Source organism: Odocoileus virginianus, chromosome 32 (assembly GCF_023699985.2).
Source record: "Odocoileus virginianus isolate 20LAN1187 ecotype Illinois chromosome 32, Ovbor_1.2, whole genome shotgun sequence".
Lineage (NCBI taxonomy): Eukaryota > Metazoa > Chordata > Mammalia > Artiodactyla > Cervidae > Odocoileus > Odocoileus virginianus.
This window is the reverse complement of record NC_069705.1, coordinates 16,976,170-17,002,529: the sequence shown is the minus strand read 5'-3', so window position 1 is coordinate 17,002,529 and position 26,360 is coordinate 16,976,170. Positions and strand designations below refer to the sequence as shown.

Here is a 26,360-nt window from a genome sequence, read left to right as displayed (position 1 = left end):
TTCTTTCATTTCAGTTAGCAATATTTTTTAGATTTCAGTATACAAGCCTTAAAAAACATTTGGACACATGTGTCCTTAAGTATTTGATAAATCTTTGATGCTATTTTAAATGACATATTTAAGTTTTTCTTTAGACTATTTATTGCTAGTATAGAAGTCAATTATTAATTTTTGTCAATTGGTCTTGTATTCTGACCATTTGCGTAACTCACTTATTAGCCATAGTGGATTTTTTTCTAAATTGCTTAGAATTTTCTATGTTCATGATCATATCGTCCATTAACTAAAAATTGCTCTACTCCATTTGCAATCTACAGGCCTTTTATTGGGTTGGCCAAAGAATTTTGTTTGGGATTTTTCCATCAGACGTTATAGAAAAACTTGAATGAACTTTTTGACCAAACTGCTATTTCCTTTTGTTGTTATATTGCAATGGCTCAAAGCTGCAGTACAGTTGGGATAGAAGTGCTGGGAGCAGACATCCTTCCCTTGTTCCCAATCTGGTGGAGTAGCATTTGGTCTTCCATTAAGTAAGATGTTAGTAAATTACACTAGGTGAATGAAGCCTCTAGAGTAACAACATGAAAAATATACATTAAGAGACAATCACTTATATTCATTTTGCATCAATACCGGATACAGCAGTAGTTGGAACAAATTGTGAATAATTACCTCCTTCCTAGCTTTGATAGAGAGCATATTTCACATCCTTTAGAAACTGTTCCAAAGTGACGATGGAATAACCAATTCCTTAGCATGTGGAAGAATCATAATGTCCTGCAAAAATCATCGTGTGGAGGAAAGTTAAGTAAGCCTATCAGATAGTTCATCACTTACGTTCACTGATGTTCATGCTGAGAGAGGTTCATGCTTAGACTAATCTTCAAAAGAACTTGTCTAGGATAAATCTTTTTGCCCAGCTCCCTTTGAAGGGGATGTTGACATCTTAACATTAAATGTATAAACACATCATATTTATATAATACCCAAACGCCAGCCACTTCTGCAAGAACAGAGCAGGAGCATACTCATGAACTCATTTCTCTACCTCTTCCTCCCAGCCCACCCCCTGTTAGGAATTCAGCTTCCTCTTAAACCTGCTTCAGTCCATTCTGGAATAGTTCAGGATGGATTCTCAGTTGTGCCCAGGTATAAGGTTTTTCCCATGGTTCTATGTCTGGCTTTTCATTTCGATCTCACTTGCTTCTGCGAGTACTGCTGTCCTGGCAGATGTCAATGTTTCTGCTGTCGTGTGGTCCACTGGTGTCCCCGAGGGACTCTGCTTTGGGTGCTGGACACTGTGAAGGGCTTTGTCATTTACACCCTAAAACATCACTGGTCATGGTCAGAGTCTCCCACAGTCTTTCCTGAAGTCAGTTCCTTCGGCTTTCCTTCCACAGGGGTCACATGAAGGGCAGAATGGAAACCTCCTTGCTCTCCTGTTTGCCATCTTTGCCATTTCTCTCATCTTCTCTAACCAGTCATACCACAAATAAACAACCCCCAAACCCAAACATTTTCCCCCTAAATCAAAACACTAAAATCATTACGCATATACCTACAAGTGAAAGTGAGTGTTAGTTGCTTAATCACATCCTACTCTTTGCGAGCCCATGGACTATAGCCTACGAGGCTCCTCTGTCCATGAGATTTTTCAGGCAAGGATACTGGAGTGGGTTGCCATGCCCTCCTCCAAGGCATCTTCCAGACCTAGGGATTGAACTGGTTCTCCCACATTGCATACTTTTTGCTGTCTGACCCACCAGAGAAGATGCAAGGGTCACCTACCAGTGATAAACATTTGGTCTCAGTTGGAGACTTGGCTACAAAAGCAATTGCTCAGTTGACTGGAGACAGCCAGTATGGTTTCTACTTGCAAAGCCAATGCAACAGCCCTTTACTGAAGACTCATAGAATCATACAGTGAGGGACATTGAAATGAATATAGATGAGAAGCAAAAATGTAATCTTCTCAATGCCTTGAAATGAGGACAGCTTTGACTTCATGTGGCCTTTCTGTTTTGTCATTATTTGTTTCAAATTAACTAGAATCCAGCTCATTATTTTCCAGGCACAAATATTTGCTCACTATATCTAAACGAATAAATATTTGATGTCTGGCAATTAACAGTGGACATTTGATAGCAAATGGGGTAGAGCTGGTTGTGAGAGTATATGCAAATGATGAGCACTAGATCTCTTCATGTGTTGAGATTTCCAGACACTCAAAAATTACATCCTCTCTAAAAATCCAGAGCTGTACCTGAGAAGGTTTATATAGTACCAAAGGTATATTGAGTATTACTAGTTATAGTCATTTACTTTGATCAGCAAAGCCAAAAATGATGTTTAGAGGGTGACTGAGGATGTATCTTGTATATATCAAACATGAGTGGTCCCTGCATTTTTTCTGACCCTTCCACCCTCAAGCAGAGTCAAATATTTTCCTGTGTCTCATTTTTACTCAGTTGGAAAAACAAAAGCTGGAGCAAAGATACCACCTCATTATTTAATCATCATTTCTTAAATAAATACAATCATTATTACTCTTACTTATAATAGAGTATAATAATGCCTCCTTCTAAAGAGACAAGATTTTCATTCAAGAAGATAATTTTCTGAAATTCTCCATTCATTTGTCAAATTGGAAGTCTTGATGAATGAATCAGTGAAAATTTTTTAAAGAAGTTTTCATTTGCTTCAACTCTGTGAAAATTTAATGAGCTGATCTGGCTCATAATGTGTATAAACATGAATACGTGTATTTCATTCTTCCATAAAATGCTGGCAACAATACAGATACAAAAGGTTTAATTCACGATTTCTTTGCTGCCTCCATTAGAAATTCTAAGCCGATTCCTTCAAGCTGCCACTGCATGAGTCATTTCAGGAAATAGAAATCAACATTCTGAAATAACCTGAATTGGGGTTTGGCGAATGGTAGGATGAAGCAGCATCTCATCAAAGGAAAGCTTTTTATTAACTCTAAAGAAAATAAAACCGTCATCAGGCTAGAAGTCTTTAATGGGGCTTGAGAAGGATAACTTCCCCAGTTTGGTGGTAGATGTTCTCAGGCAGAGAAAAACTGGCTGTACTCAGATCAGATGGTAGTGACCTGCTCACTTCCTGACTTTGCTATCACTAACATTTCAGTCCCAGTTTCATATCTGCTGATGGGTTTCATATCCTCCTCCCTCTTCTCTTCCTGCTAAAATTGGAGCCATTTTTCAAGGTCTAGTTCGGGTCTTTCTTGGGAAGTCTTTTCTGATCCTCCCAGCTTGATTGAATCTCTTCTTCCTCTTACCTCCGAGCAGTATTTCTAATCTTTCCTAGTCATTTGACCCTTAATCATATGCTATTTTGTATAGTTCATTGAATTTCCAGTGCTGTTTGTCTGATCTCCTTAGCTAGATTAAAGAGTCTTTTAGGGCAGGGCTGTTCATTTTCATGCTTATACGGCCCAATGACTTGTTTTTGTGTGTACTCCGTCGCTCAATCATGTCTGACTGTTTGTGACCCCATGGACTCCCCCATGGAGGAGCCAGGTTCCTCTATCCATGGGATTTCCCAGGCAAGAATCTAGAGTGAGTTGCCAGTTCCTCCTCCATGGGATCTTCCTGACCCAGCGTCCGAATGCATGTCTCCTGCATTGGCAGGCACATTCTTTTTTTTTTTTTTGAAGTTGGCCCTCTACCTTTAATCATATACAAAAACTAACTCAGAATGAACCACAGAACTAAATGTAAAAGCTAAAACTATAAAACTTAGAAGAAAACATAAGGATAAATGTTTGTGATCTTGAATTAGAAAATGGTTCCTTAGCTATGATACCCAAAACATAAGTGATACAAGAAAAAAAGTTGTTTCCATCAAAATCAAAACTTTTGAGGAGTTTCTTGGTGGTCCAGTGTTTAGGACTTGGTGCTTTCACTCGGCAGGTGGATTCTTTACCATACCTGTGAAGCCCAATGGCTTGTATAGGAAGAAACTATTATGTGTCAATGATCTGGAACAGCAAGCCATAATCTTTTTGCTCCAGGAGGCCTGGTTTCATTGGGATATAAATGCATCTACGAGGGTCTATTCTAATTTGTATGATCATAGATGATGGTCCTGGAGTCAGATAAACCTAGTTTAGATCCTGGATCCATCACTTATGAAATGTGAATGTGGGCAAGTTTTTAAATTTTTTTTTAAGCAACAATTTGTTCATCTGGAAATAAAAAGATTAATAAAACTGTTGTGGGGGAAAGAATTAGAGAAGCTAATGCCCACGAAGCACTTAGCATGGTTCCTGGTACATAATTAACACTAAATAATGGTAACTATCATTATCACAAGTGCTATTGGTATACACTCAAAGGCACTGGTCACTGAGGAAGGAGGATTGCCTGGGGGAATCCTTGTGATTCCTTCCAGAATTGTGAAGCTGACCCACCAGCCATAAAAAATCAGAGTGTCAAACACAATGGGGTGAACTCATTGTGTGGGCGTAGGTCAGTGTCAGGAAGGAGGCAATGTATAAATGAGACTTGTATCAAGAGTCACTGGCAGTCATATTGGATTGGCCAAAAAGTTAATTTGGGTTTTTCCACAACATCTTATGAAAGATGTTTGGCCAACCCAATACTTCTAGAAATTCAACTACTGACCAGTAGTGGTTTGGGATGATCTTTTCAGTTTGGATTAAGGCATTGGACAGCACCTAGGATTTCTGAAAATAGAACCAGTTTTTCTAAAAAGCAGCTCAGAAAAAGGATAGGTAGACAATCAGGTGCCTAGCCAAACAAATAAGGGTTTAATGTTTTGTTTGCTTAATGTTAATGCTTTTTATTCCAGCAAGGACCTGAAGTCCTTCTGTTTCCTGTCATTTGTAGACTTGTCTATATTCATTGTTGCCAATTTCTCATTTCCATTCTCTTGCCAACCCAGTAAAAAAGGGCCTTCTTTTCCACAGGACGACCAAAATCTCTCCCATTGAGATTGTTAGTGACCTTCCTGTTCTGATGCCATGACCCCATCCTTCATTTCTTAATAGCATTCAGTTCAATTATCTACCCTCTCATTCCTGAATTTATCTCTGCTTTTGGCTGTTGTCAGGCAAGTCACACTCTCTTGGTATTCCTGTTCCCTTTTTGGATTCTCCCACCCAGGTTTTTTTTTCTTTCTTTCTGGATTCCTCTTTCTCTTATTTTTGAAATGTTGGTATTCCTCAAAATTCTTCATCTCTTCTTTCTTCTAACTCTCCACACCCTTTTCCATTGATCTGGCCTTCCTTATCCACTTGTGCTCCTGAGTTCACTCACCATCTTTCTGAATCTCTGGTGGGTCCAGATCTTTTTCCTGAGCTCTGCCTTGTAAGTCCAGTGTTCTACCAGGCATCTCAGACAGACTCAAAACAGAACTCTTCACTCTTACAATAAAATTCTCCAAGTTTACCCTTTCTCCCATGTTCCTTCTCTCAGAAAACATCACTACCACCAACCCCATCAAGTAAAACAAATTTATGTTGTCTCCCTTGACATCTCATTTCCTATATTCAATTCATCACCAAATTCCTACTCAGAGTTCCCGAACTCATGTTCTTCTTCTGAGTAGGTATGTCTTGTTTGGTCCACCATCTGCAAACTTATGGACTAGAGTCCTTGCTTAAAACTGTTCTCCTTTCAACCACCTGTTACCATGTAACTTAATCAGTTTTGCTGCATTCCTTTATGTGTGGATTTAGAAAATGCACCCACAAAAAAAGCTTATGTCTTTGGAAACTGCATAATCAGAGATTCTATTTTTTTTCCTATGGGAAGCCAAATATATTGTTCGCTAATAATGGTAGGCAAATGCAGCATCATTTTCATTATAGAAACTAATGTGCGTATAAGTGGGTATAATGCTGATTATAATCCCATTATCAATGGAGTTTATGCCAGTCGTATTTGCATTGTTATTACTTGAAATAATGCTCACACTAAAGTTTGTGTTTGTTAAAGTAGTAATTGTGCATACTTTAGAAAATCATATAGTGCTACAGTGCTTACAGTAGTGTATACTGGTTATCAATCCCTGAGGAGGACCCCGACCACTTCTGCCCACTGTCTCGTTATCAGAGTTAACAATGAAAATGTAACACAGTCCAACACCGGATGGAACAATGTTTTGCTCACATAGAGAAGAGCAGAGCAACAGCATCTTTAGTAGTAGGCATTCCATCCCCCATGGCCAGTAGGTCTCTCCCAGAGGCCACTGCAGGGCACTTCACCTCATATACCCCTCCCTTGGCAGAAGGACCATGTAGACAGAGCTTGTCCCCTCTCTGAGAAGAACAGATATAACAGTGAGACTAGCAAGATGCCATATAACATGCACACACTGAGCAGAAACAAAGTACTCTTTGAGCCTGAAAGAAGGAAAGATATTCCCACACGAGGGGTTGATCCCGACGCAGGCTATGTAGACCCTATCTCTCAGTAAGGATGAAGACCATCACTCCATTTCTTCTAATCTGCAGTCTGTGCTCTATGTACCAGCACTGCCAATAATTTCATATTCCTCGAAAACATTGCATAAACAAGTGCTCTATAAATATTCATTGATTTGAATACTATAGTAAACAGACCAAGATGGTATGACTACCTTTTTGTGTTCATGGCTGATGTTAGTCCTGAAAACTTATTCTTCAATTCTAACTGTGATCTTTGATGCTGGCAGTTGTATTGCTCTGATTTCTAAGAAAACATGTTTTTCTGGTTCAAGAAGATTGTTATTTTGGTGGGTCAGGGTGTAGAGATCAGGGTTGGTGGGGGGAGGGAGGGAAGATTTTACTTATAAAACAGCTACTAAGTAGCTGAAATGTGAGCTCTTCTACAGCTAAATCCCAAGGCTTTTCCCAGTCATTAGAGGAAAAAAGTTAATGATAGATTTTGCTGAATTTGAAATATTTCTTTCATATATTTTTCATATCCTTTTGATGCTTACTTGTCTATATGAGGATTTAAGTAAACTGATTCCTGATTTATTAGAAAATCACACTTTTCATGATTTAAATTCATCACTATTTCATTCTGCTTTCTGTGATTACTTGCAGAATAAATTGAGTCAAAGCAAAGAAGACATAGAAGAAAAAGTATCATGATACTAAAATTGAGAGAAGTCTAAGAAGAGGAGAGAGGGAACAAAATTGAGGAGAAATGGTGGGCATTCCAAGAAAGAAAGGGATGGATGGAAAATAGGGAATTCTGTGTGACTCACTGGTAAAGAATCCACCTGCCAGTGCAGAAGATGGAGACTTGCGTTTGATCCCTGGGTCGGGAAGACCCCCCTGGAGTTGGAAATGGCAACTCACTCCAGTATTCTTGCCTGGAAAATCCCATGGACAGAGGAGCCTGGCATGCTCCATAGGGTCTCAAGGAACCAGACGTGACTTAGTGACTAAGCATGCATGCACAAACTGCAAAAAGCAAATTACCACACAAGGAACTCTGACTCTGGCTCCAGAGGAAAATTTGTTTTAATACACTTCCTTTTGCTGTTTCATTAACTCAGGGATATGTGGCTTTTTTACTGTTGCTATGGAGGCATAATAGGAAATATAAACTTACTGGTACAAAACAAGACCTAACTTGTTTAAATGACAGAAAGACTAGAACAATCACATTCATTTTGTTCTTCTTAACTATAAACTCTAATCTGCCATGATACCTCTCTATTCCCAGAATGTTTATTAAGAACACACTTTGGTGATGATATTAACCATGTCGCATCAACATTAGAAATTAAATGATCAGTGGGGTAATATAAAGAAGGCCAGCACAGAGTAATTTTGTAATATATAAGTTGTATTGATGAGACACTTGATAAGAAAACGATTTGCTTTGATTCTGGCATCATCGTTTGTTCTGACTAAAGCTTGAAAACAAATAACATAATTTGCATAATGAAACCATTGAGAGTAAATCGCTGTCATTCGTCAGGGTATCTGTACTATTTTGACTTACAGTTTAAATTCATTCAAGTTTATTTCTCTCCTTACCCCAACTAAACAATGCTTTTGATTTATTCTTGCCATTTAATGTCACATAAAATAAAGTGTTCCACTAGAAGGAGAAACAATTTGTCAAGTAGAACTATATTAAGTGAAACATTCTCTCTGATATGTTTTTAATTTGTTTTATCCCCATTTTGCTATTGTAATTTTCCCACCTGCCAGTGGTGATAAGAAACCATTTCATTCTTCTTCCTTTGGCTCACTAAGGCCACGTATGCATTTTGTCAAGAAGGGTCTCAGCTTAGGAAGGAAGATCTTGCCCTGGGACCCAGCCAAGAGGACTGACCATCCAGGAGTCAGTTAACAAGCGCTCCTGAGCACCTGACTACTATTTATCAAACATTGTTTTAGGATCTGTAAAACACAAAACAGCGTTCTTATCTAGGTTGATGAAACCCCATGCTAATTCAGGCTACTCTGAATACCTTCTGTGCATTCCAAATGTGCTTACCCTTTCCTTCCTCCTATGGAGAACTTTTTTCTTTTTTTAATTTATTTTTAAAATTGAAGTATGTTTGTGTGTTAGTTGCTCAGTTGTGTCTGACTCCTTGCAACCCCATAAACTGTAGCCCGCCAGGCTTCTCCGTCCATGGAATTCTCCAAGCAAGAAAACTGGAGTTGGGTAGCCATTCCCTTCTCCAGGGGAATCTTCCCAACCCAGGGATCAAACCCGGGTCTTCTGCATTGCAGGCAGATTCTCCACTGTCTGACCACCAGGGAAGTCAAAGAAGTATAGTTAACTCACAATAATAGTATGTTAGTTTCAGGTGTGCAATGCAGTGATTGAACATTTTTATAGATCATCCTCCATATAAATCTATTATAAAATATTGGCTATATTCCCTGTGCTGTACATCACATCCTTATAACTTATTTCTTTTTATACCTAGTATTTTATACCTCTTCAGCCCCTACCCATACCTTGCCCCACCCCTCATCCCTTTTCCCACTGGTAACCACTGGTTTGTTCTCTGTATCTGTGATTCTCTTTCTACTTTGTTATATCCTTTTGTTTTATTTTAAATATAGGGCCCATGGCCCCACAGAAGCTACTGGATAGAATTCAAACAGCCTGTAAAAAATTCTGTCTTTTAAATTATTAATCATTAAAATTTAACAATTCCTTTAATCATATAAGTAGTCACAGATCACTGTAGTATCAAGAGTAGCTGTGACCTTATCCTCAATCAAACTTCCATATTTTCATATCACATTACAGTTGTTGCAGATCTCTGGAAATGCCATTTAAGCTTTATTACTATTTTAAAATTAGTTATTGGGCTTTCAGTTAGAGTTTATTATTTAATGCATTAATATAGAAGCATGCACATCATTAAATTAAATTTCTTTGATATTTTTATAGTTGTATTTCAAAGGAATTGTTTTTTGTAACCCTACATAATTTTATTTTATACATTCAAAACAGTAGTCTGAGAGGTGGTTCATAGACACTAAAAAGATAGAGTCTCTGTCGATGGTTATCAGATTTGGTAAATTTTAATTTGCGCATACTTCCAGAAGAAAGAAAAAGCAGTAAAAATGGAAAGAATTTAAATTTAGAGGCTTAATTTCAAATACTAAGTTGGAAGCAGTTGACTTCACTTAAGTTTCTGAATTATCCTTATCCTTTTCCATATTCATTACTTTGAGAGCTATCTAGTAAGTGACCTTGACTATCCTGACAAATCTTTCCCTCCGTTGTTGCCTATCAAACTTTTCTTGTGATCTTGGGATATTACTTTGCATCCCAGCCTTACTTTTCTTCATTTGCATGCTGGAGATAATAACACGTAGGTTTTTTTTTTTGTTCTTGCATGTTTATGTGTGAGGGTTATGCTTCAGGCTAGCAGTGAAGATTCTAAAAAAATACTGAATGGATTTAAGTAAGAAAGAATATACCTACAGACAACTTGAAAACTCTAAACCATTATATAAATATACAAATGCCATGAATTATAGTTATGGACTTTATAGAATGTTAAGTAGTTGACAAATTTTAAAAAGAAAACGCCTGTCTATGAACTAAAAAATGCTGTGTCATTGTTGGGTAAGGCATAAAGCCTAAATAATATCAGAAGTGGAACCCCGTGGCGATGTCTAGTGGGCACATGGTGCTTGGAAATGTTATAGCTCGCAGTTTTCCAGGAAATGATGTGCTGTTGTCAATTTCCTGTTAAACACGGTTCTCACGAGGTTAATAGCAAGTGCATTTCCCCAGTTAAGATGGATGGTGGGCGGAGTGGAGGGGGCATCTTGTGGTATACCATGATGGTGCTCCCGTGAAAATAATTTCTTCTCAGTAGTTGAAGAAATTGCTTCATTTCCCCTTGCAGAGCTGAGAACATGTTGTGGCTGGTGGAGTTAAGGAACATACGGGTCTATCCATCATCTTTGTTCTTGAAGACGTTACATTTTCAGTATGACCGAGAGACCAACTTTTTCAATAAATAACAAATGTAAACTTTTCTATCACCTAATACCGTAGGCCATGGCCAAAATTCATGGAAGAAATTGAGTGTGAATTTCAAAGACATGGTTGTAATGCAACACCTCTCCTGTCACTTAAATCAACATGGCAGCCAATATATTTTCAACTTTAGGTGATGGCAGTTAACCCAGCATCCTCCACATGCAAGGCATTGTATGCTGATTTTTATTAGTTACAGATCACTCTGTTCCTTGGTGGCGCTGATGTCCCCATTTTGAGCTGTTCTGAGAGCCTTGATTGTGAGACACAGCATCTCCAACCTTTTCTCTGTTCCTGGGCCAGATGAGCAGGCTGGAAAAACATCCTTTGAATAACAGAAAGGCTTTGAGGGAGACCAGGAAACATTGTCTTCCCCTCAAGAAATTTCATAGCTAGATTCTGGTTTCTTTGCTAGCACCTACAGTGGCATGATGGGCTTCCCAGGTGGCGCTAGTGGTAAAGGATCAGCCTGGCAATGCAGGAGGCATAAGGGATGGAGGTTCCATCCCTGGGTGGGGAAGATCCCCTGGAGAAGGGAATGGCAGCCCACTCCAGTGTTCTTGCCTGGAGAATCCCATGGACAGAGGAGCCTGGTGGGCTGCAGTCCATGGGGTCGCAGAGTCCGACACAATTGAAGTGACAGCCTGCCTGCGTGCACAGTGGCATGAATGCTGTCTTTTAACTTCACGTTAGTGTTTCAAACAGAGCAGCAGGAGGAGATTGTGATGTGTGTCAGTAGGCTCCTCAGCCCCACCCTGGCCTTATTAAAAGTCTCTGCTCAATGTCCATCTTTGGTGACATCTTTATAGCCTTTGCAAATATAAGCTACTCTTTAAAATAAAGGAGCCAGAGAAACAAAGGTGAAGGGAGGAAGAGAGAAAGGATGAAGGGAAGTGAGGGAGGGAGAAAACCATTCTGGATTCATTTATTGACCCTATGAGATGAGGTGAGACCAATACTTTCACTTAAAACTATCTAAGGGCCGGGCATGGAGACTAGGGAAACTGGGACAACTTTGGTTTTTAGAAAGGTTCACAGCAAGAAGAATATTCACACTCATGACATTTAAGTTTAAAGGGGTTGGGCTTTATCTTCTTATTGGTTCAGTACAATTTAATAGCAGCGTTTGAGAGAACAAACCCCAAACGCTCTTCAACATTCATTGAACAATGAAGAATAAGCAAGCTTTCAGAAGGTAATGAGCAACAAGGACCATCTGGGAGATGTTAACTCAGGAGGAACGCCACTGTTTCTCCCCGTCCTCCCGTGACATCTCTGTTTCATGTGGCGTGGAATCCACAGACCACGCCAATGTATATATTTTTAATACAGTTCATTTTAAAATTCCCTGTTGCTTTAGGGCATTCAGAGGGAGAAGAGGAGATATACTCTCATCGTATGAGGCAGTCGGTTCTCACTGCAGCTTTGAGACAAGTGAGCAATTTGCCCTTCCTTTGACAAACTCTGCAGGCTGTCAGTCAGGACATGAGTAAAGACCTCGCTTTAGAGAGGAACCACTTTCTGACAGTAACTATGCCTTGATGGAGAGCGCGGCATATGAGTTATGAGCTCTGGCCTCTGAGTTGTGAAAGATGACTCAGAAAATGTAGCCTTGGAGAACTACTCAGGAAACGCCTGTGGCAGCGCTAAGCCCTGAGCAGACTCACTCATGTCTATTTTTGGCTCCTCTTCAGAGGACCAGAGGGCACAAGCCAGCCAACCCCATTTCTAATCGCTCCTGTTGCGATGTGTTGACATCTTTTTTCTGCTTCGTGAGAATGTGTGGAGTCAGTTATATGAGGGCAAGGAGAGGAAAGGAGAACGGGTAGTTTAAGCCACCTCTGTGGAAGTGACCCTGGGTTTCCCTGGTGGCTCAGTGGTAAAGATTCTGCCTGTCAAGCAGGAGACTTGAGTTCGATTCCGGGGCCGGGAAGATCCCCTAAAGAAAGAAAATGGCAACCCACTCCAGTATCCTTGCCTGGGAAATCCCATGGACGGAGGAGCCTGGTGGGCTACAGTCCATGGGGTTGCAAAGAGTCGAACACAGCTAAGTGATTGAGCAAACACACATGCTTGTGACCAGAAAGGGGTGCACATTGAATGTCACAGACCAGGAAGGTACTTGAGAAAGGGTATTTGGGGGAAGAAAAGCATTTTGTGAAACTTGAAAACATTTCTGTTTGAGCGGTTAACACTTTATGAGTGTTGAGTAAGAAAAACAAGATAGAATGCCCATATGATGTTGCATATGATGCAAAAGAGGCTGTAGTGAGATGAGAACATGGAGTGTTTGAAACTCAGCTTTGTAAGAGTTGTATGCCAATGCTGAAAACTCATTTTGCTCCCTTATCATTTGCTCAGAGTCTCCTAGGGATGGGAAAAAAGGTACATGCCAAAAAAATGATAAAAAAGGTCAATAAGGAAGGAACAAAGGGATGAGAGAGAATGAAGTAATAGGACTTAAAAAATTATTTTTGGCCAAGACCTTTTATAAATGTTTTTCATAAGGACTTAAATTTTTTTTTCCCTTGGCAACAAAGTTATTGATAAAATTGAAAATGCCATCTTAAATGCTAGGTTACAGAACTAATGATTGTGGGATTTTTATATTTAGATCCACAGGCTATTAGAGCTCTAAAGGACACAGAAGATCATTCAGTTTACCTCTCATTTTAAGAGATGGGACCAGAGGCTTAGAGTGATGTTTTCAAGGTCACAAAACCAATGAAAAAGCCAGTCAGGAACTTAAATTCTGATTTTTAGCCTTGGACTAAGGACCATAGCACTTTCTTTTTCCTTCTCAGTGATATGATGAGGAAAATAATGATCAAATGATTTACTGACTTAATGGAGGTCAGTGGACACATTAGAAGCAAACGTGTGACTAGAACCAGTCTCTTTATTTCTGGTCCAGACCATGAATTTACTTCATGTGACGCCATTAATGGTTTCATAGGTTAACTTTTCTGAGATGACATAGAGATTAGTGGGTAGGAAGCTTAGTAGGGAATTCTCTTGAAAATAACATGTATAGAATGACAGAGAAGGAGGCAGCATTGAGTACAGAGGAAAACTGAGCTACGATGCTCTCTGATGAAGGTCACGGGTGATGCAGGGGGAAGTCCGAGACTAGGACAGCCCTTGAGGATTGTCGTGAGTTGGGGCAGAGGGGCCAGGCCTTATAACCTTCATGATCAGTCACTATTTGCTGCACTCAGGGAGGAGCCTTGACCTTGATTGAGGACCTTGTCTCTCTTCAGCCAAGGCGCTTCATAGAGAGGGCTGACAGCTGGCAGCAGTTCCAGAAGCTGGAGAATAACATCTTCATTCCTAACTGGGCAACTTGGCAGAAGATCAGTGAGGTGCTTGTATCTCTCTTGGATCCACTTTTCATATAAATATGGGGAATCGATTGTCCAGGGTTCCAGTGGGTTTCTTTTCCTGGAGGCTTCTTACAGAAATAAGGTTGGTGGGATAAGTGAGCACCCCTTCTGATAGAGCTAGCTGTAAGGTCTTAAGTGATACTCACCGTCTCCCTCCTAGATTATCCACTCTAGACTTCCCTCACCTCTGCTGGTCTTGGTGGCTTTCCTGGTGGTCTGGCCCTAACCATCCTGAGCTTCTGGTCATCTTACCTTCCTTCTTCAAGCCTTAGTTATATTAGTCCATTTGCCATCATGTTTAGGCAGGTGGATACATGAGTGCCAGACACAAATATTTCTTCCTGTTTTCATCGTATATGAGAAGCCCTACTTTCTCCCGAAAATCTGGGTTAATTGCAGCACTGCCAAGACGGTGACTCCTTCTATTGTAAGCTTGTCACTTGAGGTGCCAGAAATAACCAGGTACCAGCAAAACTTATATAGTACCACTAGAATCATTCTGTTCCCTGGTTGTAGCAGTGCCCCTTTGGATAATGTGACCTCAAGTCATATGGTCCCCAGAATGCCCTTGCTAAAGCTTTTTTAAAAATCTGGTCCAACTTTCATGATATCTTAAATATAGAGGACAACTGATATTTTTTGTGGGATGTCTAGTTGGTCAAGATCTCTTAAACCTATATCAGGACAGGGAAAAAGAGTTAACATAGCCCTTGGGCAAGATTGCAAATGTATACCATTGTCCCTTTCAAATAAATGTGAGCTCTTTCTGATCTTCTTTCCTATTATGGTTAGAAAAGAATGTGTTGGACAAATCAATGACCGTGAGGTCATAATGACCTTTTCTGGCAAAGATGTCACACTTGGCAAGCAGCTGCAATTGGACTACTACTGCTTAGTAGAGTTTGTGGCTATCCATTGTCTTTCTTGAGAATTCATCTCATTTTTTAAGGTGAGTAGTGAGTTAAATGAAGATGTGATGGAGATCATTATCCTTCTATCCCTTAGGTCTTTAATAGAAGTCTTGCAAGTTATGCTAGTCTCCCTGGCATGTGATAGCTTCTTAGAGAGTGCTCTGGAAAAAAATACCCCATGGAAGGGAAGAGAAAGAAGCAAGGTTGGGCAGAAGGAAAAGTCAGGCTGGGATGCTTGTTTGGCGAATGCCATGGCTGACCCCCTGGGGAGCTCTTGGAGTGGACTGGCTCTGCAGAGTTGTTCCGAGTTGGGGTCAGGCGACAGGCCTTTACACTCCTGTGTCGACTGTGTATTGGATGCAGGATGTCTAGGGAAGGGACATAACCTTGGACGAGGACGCACTTCTCAACCAAGGCACTTCCAAATGAGGTCTGATAGTGAGGACTGGCTGCCGGCAGCACTTACAGCCCCTGGAGGAAGAGCTACTTTGAATCAACTGCTAAATGCAATATGGGAACCCTTATAAAATGTGATACAGCACTCAAAATTACAATAATATATTTTATATATTTTTGGAAAAAGAGACTTTTAAGTCGGTTTTAGTCTATTTGAAGTGAAGGATCACACACACACAAATGGGTGGGGAGAAAAAGAAATGCACACCATACTCTAATTGCAGAAGAGCACCACTCTCAATTAGCATACTGAACAGACACAGAACCCAGAAGAGAACGGTATTTGTAGACTGATGAATGAGTCTGGAATAAACTTCTTCCCATAAATTACCTAAATGCAGCTGAGGCTAGCGTAAACTGGTTGCCCTAGGCTGGCTTCCCTGTTTCATTGGAAAACGAGTGGCACTTCACGTTGTGGAACTAATTGCAGTTGGAATGTGAGTTCAAGAGCTTTAGGTATATTATGGATTGGAACTAGCCCATAAACAGTAATTATTTTATTCTATTTATGTATTTGGACACAATGGTCTCGGTCAAGACTTGATATGAGTTTGCTGTATATTGTTAATGTCTTTATTATTCAAATTACGGGAAGATGAGTTTAAGCAGGAATTTCAAAAGTGAACACTTATCTGAGAGATCTTCTCTGACTTCCCCACTGAAGTAGCCTCTTTCTCGTTATTCTTTGCTCCTTATCCTTTTTGTCTCTGTACTCATTACTGTGTGATTTATAATATACAGCATTTATTTGCGAGTGGAATGACTTATTTACCACCTTGGTTTGGAATGTGAACTTTGAGGAGGCGGGGGATTTGTCTACTCTGCTTATTGCAATACCACTAACACCTCAAAGAGTACATGATGCATGGTAGATGCTCAACAAATGATGGTCAAAGGATACACCAATGAATATATGAGCCATACTTTATCTGGTTAATAGATGTCTCTGCTTTTGGAACACGTTATTACAGTTAAGGTCATTAACAAGGTTAAGAATTAATGGTTGCTTTTGTTGAGTTCCAGGACTAAAATGTCTTAACTTTTCCTCTGTGAGAGTCTCTGGGCTTTCGGTCAGAAGAGTTAACTATGGTTAACACCTCACTAAACACTCTTTAATTTCAGCAGCCAGAGATGTTCAGGTTTCATCAATTGTCCTGATTTTGGGGCTCTTGGCAGCTACTAACGATGCTACTATAGTGATGATGATGATGATGGTGGTGGTGATGACAGTAGGTAATATTCATCAAGCAGTTTTTGCTAGTTACAGTGCTAAGAGCTGGGTATTAGCACTTATGTGATGCTCACTACATCTCTTATCAAAAACAATTTACCATTGTACTGATGAGAAACTTGGGGGTAAAGAGAAGTAAATATCCAAAGCCAGACACCTGGCTGGTGGTAGAACCAGCATTTGAACTGGGGTGAGACATACACCAAAGCCTGTGATCTTAGTGACTAGGACATTTTGAGTCAGTAGTGAGGTCAGAAAATGGAGAGGAAGGGGTTATACCAGGAAGAAAAATACATAACATCTTCTCCTTTCAAAATTGTAGATAGTGAAATGGGAGGGAATAGTTTGAGTATAGTTCTGAAATAAGATGTACAGTCAAGTAGCAATAAGGCAGGAAGAAAAAATATCAGAACGTCATTTGAAACTTAGCGACAGGAGAAGGAGATCCATCTTTTTAGTGGGACAGGGTAGGCTCATAGAGGACATTCTTATTCTGCTGAGACTGAGAAGTGGAGGAAGGACGTGCCAGAAAGAAGGGACAACAATGCTGACATATTGTCAGAAGTGAGTCTGTCAAGTAATGTATCTAATCAGTGTAAAAAGCTTCTCTCTCTCAGTAAGATATTGCAAATATTTAAGATACATTATACATGGTTGAAATTTTTCTAATTCCTTTTCATCCCTTCCACACTTACTAGTTGGCTTTCCCCCCATCATTTTTTGAGTTATTTCTTACTGTCTGGCACAATAAGATATTCCAATTTCATCTTGTACTTTCTCTCCCTGACCCTTGGAATCAGCCATTTCTCTAAGTAGCCCTAGTTACCTTACTTTGTAGTGGTATCTTGAAACCAAGATTTAGGTGCTAGATGTGCTCATTGCGACTGGAGTATCATTACACACACACACATTTTAATGTTACTGCAATGGGGCATGTGTCATTGAATATCATCCAAGTGAATCTAAAGGGTACATCATTTGGGGAGTTAAACAGAGCTAAAATCCAGTTGAAATCATGGTTATAAAAATTGCTATTAGCTTAATAAGCAATTATAACTGCAAAAGACTGTGAGACTACATAACCTTTTAAATTCATCTTGAGAGAAGCAATCAAGTCTTGTTTTGCAACTTAGTTGGTTGGTAATCCAGATTCTGTAATCTTAGATTTCTAAGATTGTGTAATTTAATTAGAATACCATAACTCTGGGATGGTATCAAAGTTAGTATATCCATAACATTAGTCATATGTGAAGATGCATAGAAATAATAAAGAAATCAAGCATGTGTCATTAATGTTTAGAACCAGATCTAAATATAGTAATACATTTTGAAAACACTGTATTTCTGTAATTTTTGCTGACTGATTAAGGTGTTTGAAGTTTCAAAAGAATCAGCCAAGCTAACTTTTTAAAGTTAATTTTTTGTTGGAATATCATTGATTTACAAAGTCGTGTTAAGTTTCTTTTGTACAGCAAAGTGAGTCAGTTATACATACACATATTTCCACTATTTTAAAATTCTGTTCCCATATAGGTCCTTAGAGAGATGGAACAGAGTTCCTTGTACTATTCAGCAGGTTCTTAAATGTGTTTGTGTCACTCTTGGTCACTTTTGTTAGTCTGATTCTTTGCAACCCCATGGACTGTATCTCATCAGGCTCCTCTGTCCACGGAATTCTTCAGGGAAGAATACTGGAGTGGGTAGCCATTTCCTTCTCCAAGGGTTCTTCCTGACCTCGGGATTGAAGCTGCATTGCAGGTGGATTCTTTACCATCTGAACCACGAGGGAAGCTCTGTTCTATACGTAGTGATGTGTATATGTCAACCCCAGTCTCCCAATTTAGCTCCCTCTCTTTTCCCCTCGGTAACCACAGGTTTCTTTTCTACATCTGTGGCTCTACTTCTGCTTTGTAAGTAGGTTCAACTGTAACATTTTAAAGCCTATTTTAAATTAATTAAGGAGATGTAGTTAAATTCATAATAAAGATTGAAATAGTTAAGGAAACAATTTATACATCTTATTGGCAATTATTTAATAAATTGAACATTCAAGAAATGTAACAAGGAGTGACTGTTATGCAAGCACGAAAACCCTTGCTATTGAAAAATTGAGGTGGGATCTGGGCAGAGCATCACAGTATCTAATACAGTTGATATTTTGGGTTCCCCTTGTAAGGTCAAGTAAATTGTCAGAATATATAGATTCATAGTTGATCAACCCTGAGTGGGACCTTGAATATCACACAGTTTATAACTTGGACCCTCAGCACAAACAAATTTAAACGTTTGCGAAGTGTCACTTCACCAAGGTACCAAAACTTGGCTAAGATATATCCCTCTGCGTCAGGCTCTCATACTCTATCCTTCCCAACAATTTTATAATGAAGATTAAAGGAATATGTTTTGGATAGTCCATATCTCGCTGCAAATATGTTACTGAATTACGTGTTAGATACTGCCTGTGAGAAGCGCTAGAAGAAACAATGAATAACAAATAAGTGTGGGTTCTGTTGATTCCTTTTGCCAAGGGGAAAAAATGAATTTGTTTAATTGGTGAAAATAAAGCTATTGTGTAGAAGCCAAGGGATGCAGGTGGGAACATCACAGGATAGTTGAAATTTAGTATCGCCTAGAGGCAGGAAATTGAACCAAGTGACCTGGCAAGGTTCCTATAAGCCCTTTAGCTGTGGAACTGAATTGAGAAAGTATTGTTTTTAATTGGTTCCCGTTCGACCTTATTAAAAGTTTAAGTGTGCTTTTACTCTAACCTTTTATCCTCTTGACATTTCTTTCCTTGTATTTTATAGGTCCTTTGCTTTTCTTCATCATAATTTCCCCTTTATATTGTACTAGGTTTCATTCTGGAAAAAAATGGTCTGTCTCCTTGCATTTGTTAAAAAGACCAACCGCAAAATATTCTTGAGGATGGAAATTGACTTTATGAGGCTTCTTTTTTTTTGCCTCTGAAAGAATTATACGAGGCAGTTATTTCTTACATCTGTGAGACCCAGGCCATGTATTTTAATAATAATTGCTTGCAAATATGTTAGCCTTTATCCTGTAATCTGTTTGAGAGTAACCATATTTCTTTTCAACCTTGTTTCCCCAACAGCCTGACAGCCTGACACAGAGTAAACTCTCAATATGTCTGTTGAATGAATTAATAATTGTTAATGTATTGTAATTGTTCATTCAAGTATCCATCTCTTTTGTGGATTGAATTTAAAGATGAGGATCAAATCATTTTCCTATTTGTACCATTGGTTCTTGTGTATACTGTTCATGTAGTAGTGTATTGCAGTGAATGAAGGAATGAAAAAATAATGAAACAGAATAGGAGGAACTCTGCATCATTACTGAAGGCTAGTGGAGAAGCTCCCTCCAAAATTAGCTTTGTTCTATGCCTGTCAAAGGTGTGGACAATTCCACTCTGTTTATGCACTGTCTGTTGCTAAGAGGGCCTCTTGATGAAGTAAGTCTAGAATTTAGTAGAAACTCAAGGTCATTTTTAGAAAGGCAATTACCTCTTCACAGGATGAGAGCGCTGGCTACCTGAAGGTGATTAAGGCAAAAGACACTAAAAGAGGAAAGTTTTGCAGTTTGCAATGTTGCCCCAGATGAGTCCAGGGGTAAAATGCAAAGACATGGAGATAATCTATTTCAAATGTGTAACAATTAACACCAGAAAGGAAATCCATGTGCAACACTATTTCTATAAGATTAAAGAGGAGAGAAAGTGAAACAAGGCAGACATACTAATGAAAAGTTTCATTTACTTATCAAAGAAACAAATAAAAATGTTTTGGAGTATCTTCTTTGTTCTGGAAGCTGTGATAGGTACTGTGGATATAGCAAGAAACAGCAACGTTTTCACTATGCTGAAGAGTTTACTAGCGTATAGAGGAGGTTGATATTTAATATATATAACCAAAATCTATAACTGTGCAGTTGAAAAAGTGAAATGAAGGAAAAATTCCTGGTGTTGTAACACAAATAACAGTAGGATTAACCTAATCTGAAAGGTAACAGACAACTTTCTTGAAGAGAGGTCCCAAAAGACAACACTTGAGGGAAAAAAGGCATTAGCAATATAGAGAGGAAAGGAAACATCTTCTAGATAAAAGTGAGAACATGGGAAAAGATCTCAAGATAGGAAGAACATGAGCATAGCTGGAGCTAAATTATTAAGGTTGGAGTTTAGTAAGAAGTGGAAAGAATGGAGTAAATTGAAGTTGGAAAGGAGAGCAAAGGCTTGGGACAAATCATGCAATGCTTGATGGCCGAGGACTTTGGACTTTAATAGAGAGACGTCAAATAGTTTAATTCAGTTTATGGGAGAGAGACCACCAAAATATGCTTTTAAAAAAGATTACCGAGGAAGATGTCAATCATTTATCCTTCTGCATATAGAATAGCAGAAGTCCAAGGAATTGTTACAACCATGCATTTCTATTTTATCAGATAGTTTTTATTTTCCCCCTGCAATTTAAAACTTGTGAATTTTATTGTGTGTAAATTATACCTCCATAAAATTGATTTTAGAACATTTTAATGTTCAACTAAAACAAAGAATTCCACCCTTGTGCAACTCCTTCATATCTTGGCAGTGAGCATCAGTGGCTGCTAACATCTCCAAAACAGAGAAAGCCGAATTTGTGTCTTCTGTTGAAAGAATGCACCACTTCCTAGAGTCATATCAAAAGCAGGAACCTACATCCGATCTAGCATCTGGATCCAGCATTGAGTTTACAGGTAATCCAGCAGCCAGATGATATGTTGAACTACTCCATGAGGATTCAGTCTGCAAAATCCATACTCTGAGAGTCTTCACAGGAAAAATAGCATTAATCAAGTAAATGTTAAGGACAAAATGAAAGAGATGGGAAGAAAACCTGTAAATTAAGTCAATGTCATATTGAAAAGAGATTATATTTCCTTACCGTTATGGTCATGTCGTTTGTCACCAAACTTTTCATAAGTACCTTTCCACCCTAGGAGGGGTTACCTACTTCACCCCTTGGCCCTGGGCTCTGATATACTCAGTTTTCCTTGTTATTAACATCTTAACGTTAGTATGGTAAAGTCAATAATTAAATTATTTTAGTTTTTACCTAATATCATTTTTTTCCCCTGTCCTTGGATTCCATTCAGGAAACTATGTTACAGATAATTATATCTCCTTAAGCCCTTGTTGGCTATGGCAGTTTCTGGACTTCCCTTGTGTTTGATAACTTTGATAGTTTTGAAGAGTGTTGGTCAGGTATTTTGTAGAATGTGCCTCTGTTGGGATTTATGTGATGTTTTTCTCATGATTAGATTGGGATTATTGGTTTAGGGAGGAAGACTACATATACCAAGGGTACATACTGTCAACATGACCTGTCGCCTAGCTGAGATAGTGTTGGTCAGGTTTCTCCACTCTTAAATCATTCCTCTCTCTTTTCATATGTGCTCTTTGGAAATAGTTACCATGAAAAGTCAGCACTCGAGGAGTAAGAAGTTATGCCTTTCCTCCTTGAGAATGTCCATATAAATTATTTGAAATTCCTCTGCGTGGATTTTTTTTTGACACTTTAAATATTTCACGCCACTCTTTTCTTGCTTGCATGGTATCTGATGTGAAGTCCATCGTAATTCTTATTTTTGTTCCCCTATAGGGATGTGGATTTTTTTGGTGGGGGGAGGTCTGGCTTCTTTTGAAGTTTCTTTCTGTCTTTGGTTTTCTGCAGTTTGAATATGATATGCCTAGGTGTGGGAGTTTTTCTCTTTATTCTTTTGTATTTATCCTAGTTAGTCTTCTCTGCACCTTATAGATATGTGCATTGCTTTTCTATGACTCATTCTGTAAAATTCTCTGTTGGATCCATCATTTCTTCTGTTCCATTCTTTCATTCTTATCCTACTGGTATTTGAATTATGCATATATTATACCTTTTGAAATTATCCCAGTGTTCTTAGATATTCTGTACTGATTTCTTTTTCCTTCCATTCTCTTTGCATTTCAGTTTGGGAAGTTTCTATTGACATGTCCTCCAGCCCATCAATTATGATTCTTTCCTTGGCTGCGTCAAGTCTGCTGATGAACCCACCAAAGGCATTCTGCTATCTTTTTGCTTTCTAGCATCTCCTTTTGTGTCTTTCTTAAAATTTCCATATATCTCTTTACATTATATATTTTTCTTATATGTTGTCTATTTTTTCCTTAACATTCTAATCATAGCTGTTTTAAATTTCTGTCTGATAATTTCTTCTGAGTCTGAGGACTGCTTAGATTTTTGTTTTTCCTGACTTTTGGCATTTCTTACAAGATGTGGGAGGCTGAACTTGTATTGGGTGCTAGGGACTGATAAATGGGCTTTCAGTAAGAACAGTTATGCAATCTGGGTTTAATGTTTGCTGTGTGTGTGCTGTCAGAGACTTCAGATCCCTCCACTGTCCTCGTTTTTCTCTCTCCCCTTCTCTTGGGGCTTCATAGCTATGTACTCCTCCTTAGAGAAAGTCTGGCAATTCTATTTTTCTGCAGCTCTGTTGGTATGAAGATGAAAGCTAGGGGAGAGGATTGTTGTTCAGTTTCTATGTCATGGCCAACTCTTTGCAACCCTGTGGACTGTAGCACACAGGGCTCCTCTATCCTCCACTATCTTCTAGAGTTTGCTCAACTCATGTCCATCGAGTCAGTGATGCTATCTAACCATCTCATCCTCTGCTGCCCCTTTCTTTTGCCTTCAGTCTTTCCCAACATCAGGGTCTTTTCCAGTGAGTCAGCTCTTCACATCAGGTGACCAAAGTCTTGGAGCTACAGCTTCAGCATCAGTCCTTCCAATGATATGCAGGACTCATTTCCTTTAGGATGGACTGGTTTGATCTCCTTGCAGTCCAAGGGACTCTTAAGAGTCTTCTCCAGCACCACAATTTGAAAGCATCAGTTCTTCGGTGCTCAGCCTTCTTTGTGGTCCGACTCTCGGGGAACAGTCTATAATCTGAAGATGAAATCTCAGTCTTTTAGTGGGTCTATGTCTCTTGTTTGTCACCTGCACAATTGTTTCTCTAGTGGGATAGCTTTTAATTTGTTTCTTCTTGCCCCCTAACTTCCTTCCTTGGCTGCAGTGTTCCCAACTTATTTTTTTTAAGCCCTTACCCCTGTTAACTTTTTTCTCTTAGATGAGAGGGAAAGCCTACAGAGGTCTACAGTTTGAAGAATGACCTTCCCCCAATCTGAGACAAGGCTCAAAATTGCCTTTTCTGATAGTAGGCCTTTATTGTGAAGATAACCCTGGGATTGTTTCACAATAATCAGTGTAGTACTTCATGAAAAATTAGAAAATTTCCCTTTATCTTCAACATTTTGTTTTATTTATTTTTAGCTGCGTTGGGTCTTCATTGCTTTCCTAGGGCTTGTTTCTAGTTGTGGCAAGTGGCAGCCGCTCTTCATTGTGGTGCTCAGGCTGCTCATTGTGGTGGCTTCTCTGGTTGTGGAGCATGGGCTCTAGGATGAGTGGGCTTAATAGCTGTGGAGCACGGGCTTAGTTGCTCCAGAGCACGCGGGATCATCCCAGAGCAGGGATCGAACCCATGTCCTCTGCATTAGCAGGCAGATTCTTATCCACTGGACCACCGGGGAAGCCCTCTTCAGTGTTTTAGAACAATTCATAAAGCATTTGAAATAGTGGTTCATTGAAAGGTTGATAGAATTTTCTTCTCAAGTTCTTCTCAAATTATTTGGGCAAAATGTTTCCTTTTTTTTTTTTTTCCAGTGGTATAGTTTCTTTATTTTTATCTTCTGTGAAAAATATTATTTATTGATAATAGAGTCAAATATTGTTAGCCTGTATTACCCAAGGAAATTGTACATTTCAGGCAGATATTCAAATTATTTGATTAGAAGTCTGCAAAATAATCTCTTTCGGTGTTAATTTTTCCATTTCAGTGTTTGTTTTCCCTTATTATTTCTTATTTTTCATGTTTGTGATTTCTCTTATTTCATTAATTTCTTTAAACATACATTAATTTTCTTTAAGCCTACTATTTTTAAATCTGTTTCCTCCTTAATTCCCACATTTTATTTTTTTCCTCCTTTGTGCTTTCTTACTTCTTTATTATTCTTTTTTATAGGCTTTTTTCAGCTGGTATTTACTTTATTTGGTTTCATTCTTTTATTTTTTTGACTAACAAAAATGGAAGTCTATGAATTTTCCTCTAAACATATCTCTCTATTATCATTATTATTTTTTTTTTTTAGAAATTCTGTCATTTCAACTTGTACTTTCTGTTTACAAAAGTGTTTTTCATATATTTATTGGCCATTTGTATGTCTCCTTTGGAGAAATGTCTATTCAGACCTTTTTAAATTGGATTATTTGTGGCTTTTTTTTTTTGTATTTTGCTTTTGAATTGTAGGAGTTCCTTATGTATGTATTTTGGATATTAACCCTTCATCAGATATATGGGTTATAAACATTTTCTCCCATTCTGTATGTTGTTTTTCATTTTGTTGATTTTTTTTTTCTATTCCGAAGCTTTTTACTTTGATGTAATCTTACTTTTCAATTTTTGTTTCTGTTGTTTTTGCTTTTGGTGTCATATGAAGAAATCATTGCTAAGGCCAATGTTAAGAAGCTTTTTCTCTTTGTTTCTTCTAGAAGATTTACAAGTTAAGCTTTTACATCTTTAATCCATTTTGAGTCAATTATTGTGCATGGTATAAGATTAAGATACAATTGCATTCTTTTGCATGTGGATACCTAGTTTTCCAAACACCATTTATTGATCATCATCACTAATCATTGTTGTTGTTGTTCAGTTGCTAAATCATGTCTGACTATTTGTGACCCTGTGGACTGCACACACCAGGCTCCTCTGTCCTCCACTATTTCCCGGAGTTTGCTCAAATTCATGTCTGTTGAATCAGTGATGCTATCCAACCATCTCTTCCTCTGCCATCCCCTTCTTTGCCCTCAATGTCTTCCAGTATCAGGGTCTCCAAACCACAATGAGATATCACCTCACAGCTGTTAGGAAGACTATTACCAAAAATACAAAGAAGTGTTGGTGAAGATATTGAGAAAAGGGAACCTTTGCACACCGTTGATGGGAATGTAAACAGTTGCAGCTACTTTGGAAAACAAAACATCCAGGCTTCTCAAAAAATTAAAAATAAAACTATCATATAATCCAGCAAATCCCATAGGTGCTTGTTTTGAAGTTGCATTCCCACAATAAGATAGGATATTTACTTGAACCGGGGGAGGGGAGAGGAAGCATCATAAACCTCTTGGAGACACCTCTTGACTTCCCTATCCGTACTGATTAAGACTTTAATTATTCTTGCAACCTGTTTTTAGAATATTTTGGCACTCTTATTTTTTTGTACAAAATCAATACAAAGAATCGATGCAAAGAATCAAAACTTTTAAAAAATAATATTCTAACTAGCTTGCATTAAAGTACTTTTAAAATGGACATTTTTGTTAGAGATAATGTTAGGCGTATTTGAAAAGAACCTATGCTTCCCTGGTGGTTCAGCTGGTAAAAAACCTGCCTGCCAGTGCAGGAAACTCAAGACACATGAGTTTGATCCGGGGGTTGGGAAGATCCCCTGTAGAAGGAAATGGCAACCCACTCGGGTATTCTTGACTGGAAAATTCCATGGACAGAGGGGCCTGGCAGGCTACAGTACATGGGGTTACAAAGAGTCAGACACGACTGAGCGGGCATGTACACTAGGTGTATTTACCTTAGTCTCTCCATGGCTGTATGTTTCCTAATGCATTTACTCTTTCCTAGTAATACAGAATGAAGCTGTGGCACTTGAGTAGGCAGTTTTGAGAAAGAAAAAAATAAGTCTAGATGATGCTCTTTTAGAGATAAACTA

General features: G+C 38.7%; 1 long non-coding RNA gene across 1 annotated transcript in view; it reads left to right on the top strand.

Annotated features, from left to right (window-relative positions):
• Positions 1-26,360, top strand: part of LOC110142085 (uncharacterized) — a 77,574-nt gene that overhangs the window by 34,107 nt on the left and 17,107 nt on the right. The window contains exon 3 of the long non-coding RNA XR_011485235.1: positions 21,097-21,241. This is a non-coding gene — a long non-coding RNA (uncharacterized lncRNA). The remainder of the gene's footprint in view (positions 1-21,096; positions 21,242-26,360) is intronic.